Raw genomic sequence first — 8699 nt, forward strand, 5'->3', positions numbered from 1 at the left:
CCAGAGACTTACAACCTGGGTCAGGGCAGTTATTCAAACATACTTTCACAAAAATCACTTTCAGCCCACCCTGGGCAAGTGAAAACTAAACAATAGCCTATCACGGTCTTAGTGTAGACACAAATGCTGTCCAAATTAGGTATCGATGACTGACCAATAAACGGGTCTTAGAAATTCATCTTCAGTCTTAGCCTGCTCCAGGGAGCAGATGTATGGGCATGCCTTGCCAGAACACACTTCACAAGCCACTTGACAGCATCTGGCATGCCTCCTAGATTCCAGATATTTGCACCTTGCAAAAGACCCAAGATGAAGAAATTCACAATTTGACTGTCGCACTGTCTCACAGTGAACATTCTAAAGCCATAAGCAGTATATGTCACCTTCACATTCATCAGTGTCAAAATAAAATTGAACTTCTGTGTGGATGGCCAGAGATTAATACAAGGGTCACCCAACCTGCTTTTGCGTAGGTTTCGATTGAGATCAGTCCTGCAGAGTGCATCTGAGGGAAACATCAGCATATGCCAAGCCGAGAACCACTTTAATAACTGAACTCTGTGGATTTTGTCTGATGAATGTCACTACACACTCATTGTACTGACACTCAGTTGAATGTAACAATGGGCACCAAAAGTGCAAGTCTCGACCTAACGCCCCTCCCCAGCTTCGTCACCTCACTCCCTCCCCCATTCACCAATTGATGTGAATCTACTACCTGGGAGAAACAGTCCGTGCTTCATCTCAGGTGGTCCACTCCATAATGGGCTGTTCAAAACACTCTTGACTGCTTTCCATTTCAGGGCTACATATGGTGCTGACTTCCTGAGCCAGTTTGATTCCCAATGTCCTGAGGATCATGGGATGGAAAATATAGGAAGGGACGAACCATTTTCTGTGAGAAATGCCACATGATGAGAGACAGGTTTGAATTACTAGAGGGAGAGTGATTATTGTTCACAAAGGGTCAGCACAAGCCGGTACCCTGCACACTCTAGCAGCATCGCTGGGAGCACATGCACTTGTGGAGAGACTTAATCAACGCTGCACATTACTGAGGGCTGTCCCATCTGCACCCTGAGTGGGGGGGGGGGGGGAATTAATCACCAGAAATTCATGGTATGTGGAGGTGATTCCTCAGTTTGGCAAAGTTGAATTTGATGCATCAATGTTAAAACATGATAATTCAACGAATATTGCTTCTTACAGTCTTAGATTTACAATTTTGGTTCGTAGATTGGGAAGCCTGATAACAAACAAGGAATGGTTATAGAACTCCGAAGTACAGATGAGGTACAGACTGTTCCTGGTGTTATATTCCAGGCTGGATGTCATTTATCTTGGTGCTAGGATTATTACATGTCAGACAGATGTGATAAGGGAATAGATTGACATGTGAAATTGTGACATTTTTTGCCATCAGAGATGTGGTTGGAGGAGTTCAGGATTGACAACTCTATGTGCTGCTTTTCCAGCAACACATTTTCAGCTCTGATCTCCAGCATCTGCAGACCTCACTTTCTCCTCTAACTTTATTGTGGATGACCCTGCACCAAAGTGACTGCAACCGTTCAAATGGACAGCGCACGGCCACCATGTCCAGAACAACAGTGTATAGGCAATAAATGATTGCCCAGCCAGCAATGTCTGATACCTATCAATGATTAATACAATAATGTTTCACTGTTTGGCATCTGAGTTTCCCTTGCTGCGTTTGTGAATAGATTTATTCGATATTCTTGAGTCTCAGGAAATGGAGAAGTGATTTGATTGAGGTGGAAAGAGCTTGATAAGGCAGATGTTGAGAATTTATTTCTGTGGGTCTGGGAATCCAAAACATGATGACAGGATCTCAGGATAAGGGGCAACTTATCTGGAACTAAGATGATGTGAAAAAAAATCCCTCAAAGGGACTCAGCGTATTCAGTATTCGCCTTTCCAAAGATGTGGATGCACTGTCAATGAATATAGTGAAACTTTCACAGAGATATAGAGGAGCGTCAGGTTAGATGAGGTTACAGTGATATAGTGGTATAGATTCAGGAGGGTGTTACAGATGTGGGGAAGCTGCAAGAGAACAGGGAGATTACCGAGATACGGAAGGGTTTATGTGCTGGAAGACTTTACAGACTTAGAGAAGGCTTTCGGGGCTGAAAGTGCTTCCAAAGGCAGGGAGAAGTGGAGGAGCTTGTGGAGTTTATAGTGAGAGGGTAGTATGTAATTGCTAAAGTGGGTTCCAGAGAAAAGGAAGGATATTCGTGATGAAGGAAGCCACGGTGATAAGAAGGACTGAAGATACTGCAGGAGATTACAGAGATCAGTAGCGGTGGAGGGCTGGAATATGTATGTGTTGGTGGAGGTTATGCAGATAAGAATAGTTTTAGGTGTTGCAGGTTGTCACCGATATAGGGAGGTGTGGAAAGGCTGGAGGAGGTGACAGAGGTCAGGAAGTCCGTCGATGATGGATGAAGTTCACAGAGTTGTATGTCTCTATTAAATCCCCTCTTAGCTTTATTCTCTCCAATCGGAACAGACCCAAGTCTCTCAGCCTTTCCTCATAAGAACTTCCCTCCAGACCAGGCAACATCCACGTAAATCTCCTCTGCACCTTTCCAATGCTTCCACATCCTTCCTGTAATGGGGCGACCAGAAATGTACACAATAATCCAAGTGAGGCTGCACTAGCGTTTTGTATATTTACAGCATGACATTACGGCTCCGGAACTCAATCCCTTTACCAATAAGACCTAACACATCGTATGCCTTCTTAACAGCACTATAACCTGGGTAGCAACTTCCAGAGATCTATGTACATGGACACCAAGATCCGTCTGCACATCCACACCACCACGAAACTTTCTATTGACCCCGTATTCTGCCTTCCTGGTATTCTTCCCAAAGTGAATCATCTCATATTTATCTGTATTGAACTCCATTTCCCACCTCTTAGCCCAATTCTGCAGTTTATCCAAGACCCCCTGCAACCCGCAAAATATTTCCATACTGTTCACTACTCCTCCGACTTTAGTGTCATCTGCAGACTTTCTAAACCATCCACCTATGCCTGCATCTAAATCATTTATAAAAATGACAAACAGCAGTGGTCCCAAACAGACCCTTGTGGCACACCACTAGTAAACGGACTCCATGCTTAATATTTTCCATCAAATACAGAAAGCCAGTTTCTAATCCAAACTGCTAACTCATCCTCGATTCCATGCTTCTGCATTTTCTCCAAAAGCCAACCATGTGGAATCTTGTCAAAGGCTTTACCAAAGTCCATGTGCACCACGTCAACTGCCCTACTCTCACCTGCATGCTTGGTCAACTTCTCAAGAACCTCAATGAGGTTTGAGAGACACGACCTCCCATTGACGAAACCATGTTGACAATTTGCAGTCAAATTGTTGCTTGCTAGATGATTATAAATCCTCTCTCTTATAATCCTTTCCAAAACTTTTCCTACACAGACATAAGGCTCACTGGTCTATAATTGCCTGGGTCATCTATTCTGCCCTTCTTGAACAAGGGCACAACATTTGAAATCATCCAGTCCTCTGGTACTATACCTGTAGACAATGAAGACGCAAATATCAAAGCCAAAAGCTCCAACAAATCCTCCCTAGCGCACCAGAGAATGCTCGAGTAAATCTTATGCGGCTCAGGGGACGTTTTCACTTTCACTCCTTCCAGAATTGATAACACCTCTTCCTTACGAACCACGATCCTTTCTAGTCAAATATCTCGAATCTCATTCGTCTTCTTTATATTATTCGCCTTTTCCTGAGTGAAAACCAATGAGAAATGTTCGTTTAGCCCCTCTCCAATCTCCACAGAATCCACACTCAACTTTCCACTTCTGTCTTTGACTGGCTCTATTCCCACCCTATCCATCCTTTTATTCTTAACGTACCTATACAAAGCTTTCGGATTCTCCTTTAATTGACCTGCTAAAGACTACTCATGTCCTCTCTTTGCTCTTCTTAACTCTCTCTTTAAATCCTTCATAGCTAGTCTGAAACTCTCCATCGTCTCATCGTCACATAAGCCTTCTTCTTCCCCTTAACAAGACATGTGATTTGTGTAGTAGACCACGGTTGCCTTACATGATCACTTCCTCCCTGCCTGATAGGGCCATGCTATTCAAGGACACGCAATATCTGTTCCCTAAATCAACTCCACTTTTCAATTATCCCCATCCCCTGCATTTTTTTGGCCCATTCTATGCATCCTAAATCCTGCCTAATCACATTGCAATCACACTTCCCCCTTTGATAACTCTTGCCCTCTGGCACATACCTATCCCTTTCAGTCACTAAACTAAACGTGTTCATGGAGGTTATATACATTAGAAAAGGTAGAGGTACAAGAGAATGCCAGAATTATGGGGCAGTATGGAGAGGCTGGCGGAGATTACAGAGATCTAGTGGTTGTATCAGGTTTACAAAGGGCGGGAGCGGGCAGTGGCTGGCCGAGGTCACAGCGACAGGGTATTTGTGAGAGCAGCTTGGAGAGGTATGTAGGGTTTGTAGGGGCTGGAGTAAGTCACAGATAAAGGGATGCATGTAGATAACGGAGGAGGTTAGAGAGATAGGGAGGGATGTAGGGTTTTGAGGAGGTGAGAGAGATAACTAGGGTGCAAATTGTGGAAGTGGTTAGAGAGATAAGGGGGATGTGAGTTTGGAGGTTGCAGAGTTAGGGAGAGGTGAAGGAGTTGGAAAGCATTAGAGAGATAGAGAGTGGTGTTGGAAATAGAAGGAGGTTATAGAGGTAGGGAGTGGTGTAGCTTTTGGAGATGATTCGAGAGATAGGGAGGGGTGTAGGTGTTGGAGGTGATTAGAGAGATATGGATGGATCTGGGTTTAGAGGAGGTCGCAGAGATAGGGAGGGGTGAGGGTGGTGGAGAATATTGGAGAGATGGGGAGGTGTATAGCGTTTGGAGTAGGTCAGAGTGATAGAGAGTGCTTAACGTTTGGAAGACTTTAGAGAGATAGAGAGGAGTGTAGGGTTTGGAGTCGGTTAGAGAGGTAAAGAGGGATGTCAGATTTGGAGGAGGTTAGAGAGACAGGGATGGGTTGCAGGGTTTGGAGGATGTCAGAGAGATAGGGAGATATCTGGGTTTGGATGAGGTAAGAAAGATAAGGAAGGATCTAGGTTTGGAGGAGTTTGCAGAGATAGGGAGTGCTATGGGGGCTGGAGTAGGTAAGAGTGATAGGGAGGGTTGTGGGGTTTGTAGGTGCATAGAAAGGTAGGGAGGGGTGTTGGGTTTGACGGAAGTTACAGAGGTAAGGAGACTTAGCATTTGGAGGAGTTTAGAGATGGGGATTGGGTTGGGTTTGGAGGAGGTTACAGAGATAGGAGTGGGTATGGGGCTGGAGTAGGCTAGAGCGACTGGGAGGGGTGTAGGATTTGAAGGAAGTTACAGAGAATGGGAGCTGTAGCATTTGGAGGAGTTTAGAGATGGGATAGGGTAGGGTTTGGAGGAGGTTACAGAGATAGGAGAGGGTATGGGGCTGGAGTAGGCTAGATAGATTGGGAGGGGTGTAGGGTTTGGAGGTGGTTTGCGAGATAATGAGGGGTGTAGGTTTTGGAGGTGGTTCGCGAGATAATGAGGGGTGTAGGGTTTGGAGGACGTTACAGAGATAGGGAGGGGTATAGGGTTTGGAGGAATTCAAAGAGATAGGGAGGTGGAAGATTCTGCAGATATTTACGGTGATAGGTTGGTTAATGAATGGACAGACAAGGGACAGAGAGTAATTGAAGGAGTGAGACCTTAGAATGTCCAATCACGAGAGCCAAAGAGTCAGTGTCATACAAAAAGGAGAGGCCCTTCTGTTGACAATAATAAAAATGAAAGACCCAATATTCCCTGCAAACTCCTCCTTCCAAATGCCTTGGAGCTAATGCCAGCATTGAGAGAGATATCCTGCAGACTGCTCAAGCAACAATGTGACATAACAAAACCTCATGGGGTCATATGAAAGACTGACATGGAAACCTCCTGCTGACTCCCCTCCCTCAGCCTCACGGTGTCAGATCATACACTGACACGAGAACCTCCTGCTGACTCCCCTCCCTCAGCCTCATAGTGTCAGATCAAACACTGATACGGAAACATCCTGCTGACACCCGTCCTCAGCTAATGGATGAGTGTCCCTCCACATTCAACAAAACTTGGAGGAAACACTGAGAGAGTGACAGAGCTGGAGAATGTATTCTGGGTGGGCTACTTCAAACCCCACTAAGACAGGTTCAGTAGCAGTATTGCTGATCGCGGTGGTCAGGTCCAAAAGGACAGAACTGCTTCACTGCGTCTGCACCGGGTCAGGGGGAATGACTGACAGGGAGAAAAATCCTTGACTTCATTCTTACCAAACTACTGGCTGCAGACACATTGTTTGATGATCGTATTGGGAATGGTGGCTACCGCACGCAATATTTCTGGAGACAAAGTTGCACTTTTACATCGTGAAGACACCCTGTGTATTTGTGACACCATCACTGTGCTAAGCAGGGCAGATTTCCAATAGAGTTTGGAATTTTGCACTGGCCTGTGTGAGGTGGTTCGGGTCATTACCAACAGCAGCAGAATTATATTCCAGTATAATTTTCACTATCACTGCCTGGCAAATGCTCCACTTTATCCTGACCATCAAGTCAAGGATACACCCTTGTTAAATGGAGAATACAGGACGGCCTGCCTATAGTAGCGCCAAATACACCTCAGAATGAGATGAAGTTATTAAACAGTGCCACTTACTCACCACATGGTATAAATAGCAAATGATACACAGATCTAACCAATGCATCAAACCTAATCTCTGCAATCTGGGTGAGTAGTGGTGGACAATCACACAACTCATTGAAGGAGGAGGATCCACAAATACCACCTTCTCAAAGATTGAAGAGCCCAGCACAATAATAGAAAAGCTAAGGCTGAAACTTTCACAACAATGTTCAGACAGAAATATCGATGGGATGATCTATTTTAGTCTCCTCCAGATGGCAGTCTTCAGCTAATCCGATTCATTGTGTGTGGTATTTACAATCAGCTGGAGGGATTGGAGAATGCAACGGCTGTGGGCCCTGATAACATTCCATTCTAGGTGTTCCTGCTGGGATACAGCACTGGCATCTACCTGACAATGTGGGAAACTATCCGGGTGTGTCCTCTCGACACACAGACAAAACATCAGACAATCAATGACTCTCCCATTGCTCTAATCCGTGTCATTTACAAAGGGATGGAAGATGTCATCTACAGTGGGATCAAGCAGCACTCCTCAGCACCAACCTGCTCACTGAGCTCAGTTTGGGCTCTCATCCATTGGGCTCATTGAAGTCTTGCTTAAATGATGTATAACAAGAGAACACAGCTGAAATCTAGAGGTGAGGTGACAGTTACTCCACTTTTAACATGATCGTAACTGCATTTGACTAAATGTTGTGTCCAGGATTAACGGCAAACCTGGAGCAAATAAGAATCGTTTGCATTGGCTGAAGTTACCCCTGGTACAAAGGAAGGTGGCTGGTGTTGGCGGAGAGCAGCCATCTCAGCTCCGCCGCAGGTTCCCATGGGAGGGGTTTCTGGGTAAGCCTGTAGATTAGAAATGGAAAGGTAGGGCACAATACCCCTACAGGGTGATAGGATTGTTCTCTCCTAAGATACAGAAGACTGGCGGTAGTTTAACTGGACAGTCATTATGACTCAAGAGAAAGAGAGCTTGAGTAGGAAGCCCTTTTCAGACACCTCAGTCAGTGCAGGAATTGGCATTAATCTGCATGACAAACCATCCGTCCAACTGACTGAGCTAACCAAGACCTCACTCAGCTCCTCCTGGTGGATATTGAAATATTATTCCATTCAGATATGTTGTTAGACACCTCTGGAGCAAGTGAAACTAGAAGACAGCTTCCTTGCTCAGAGAGAGGGACAGCATCAGTGAGCTTGAAGAATGCTCTCTGCTCTCAGCCCAATAATTTTCAGTTGCTTCATAAATGACCATCCCTACACTGTAAAGTCACAACTGGGGATGTTTGCCTATGATTAGACAATGTTCAACACCATTTGTGATTTACTCAGATACTGAAGCAATCCTTATCCAAATGCAACAAGTCCTGGAAATATGAAGGTATGTGCTTAACAGTGACAATACCATTTCCATTGCACAGATGCCAGACAACGATTACCTCTAACAATTGAAAATTGAACCATATCCTCTAGCGTTCAATGCCACCACCATCACTGAAGTCCCAACGACCAATATCCCGGGGATTACCGTTAACCAGAACTGAACTGACCATATAATTTCATTACCCATTCCTGTAAAAGGCTTATGCTAAAACGTTGACTCTCCTGTACGTCAGATGCTGCCTTACCTGTTGTGCGTTTCCAGCGCCACACTTTGACGCATATTAATAAATTGGCTACAAGAATATCTCAGGGGCTAGGAATCCTGCAGGAATAACATACCTCATGATTTCCAAAAGTCTGTACACCATCTATAAGATACACATTGAATGTGTGTGTGATGAAATACCCGCCCCTCCTACATTTTCCCTGTGAATGCAGCTTCACCCCTCATTCACTGACACTCAGGAGCAGCAATACCTGCCATCTACACCGTGCTCTGCAGAAATTTAAAAAGGCTTCTTCCAACGTACCACTGAAACCATGACCGTCAAGAAGGACAAGGGAA

The sequence above is a fragment of the Chiloscyllium plagiosum genome, unplaced genomic scaffold (assembly GCF_037043375.1).
Source record: "Chiloscyllium plagiosum isolate Xiang-an unplaced genomic scaffold, Cpla_swu_hap1 HiC_scaffold_46, whole genome shotgun sequence".
Taxonomy (NCBI): domain Eukaryota; kingdom Metazoa; phylum Chordata; class Chondrichthyes; order Orectolobiformes; family Hemiscylliidae; genus Chiloscyllium; species Chiloscyllium plagiosum.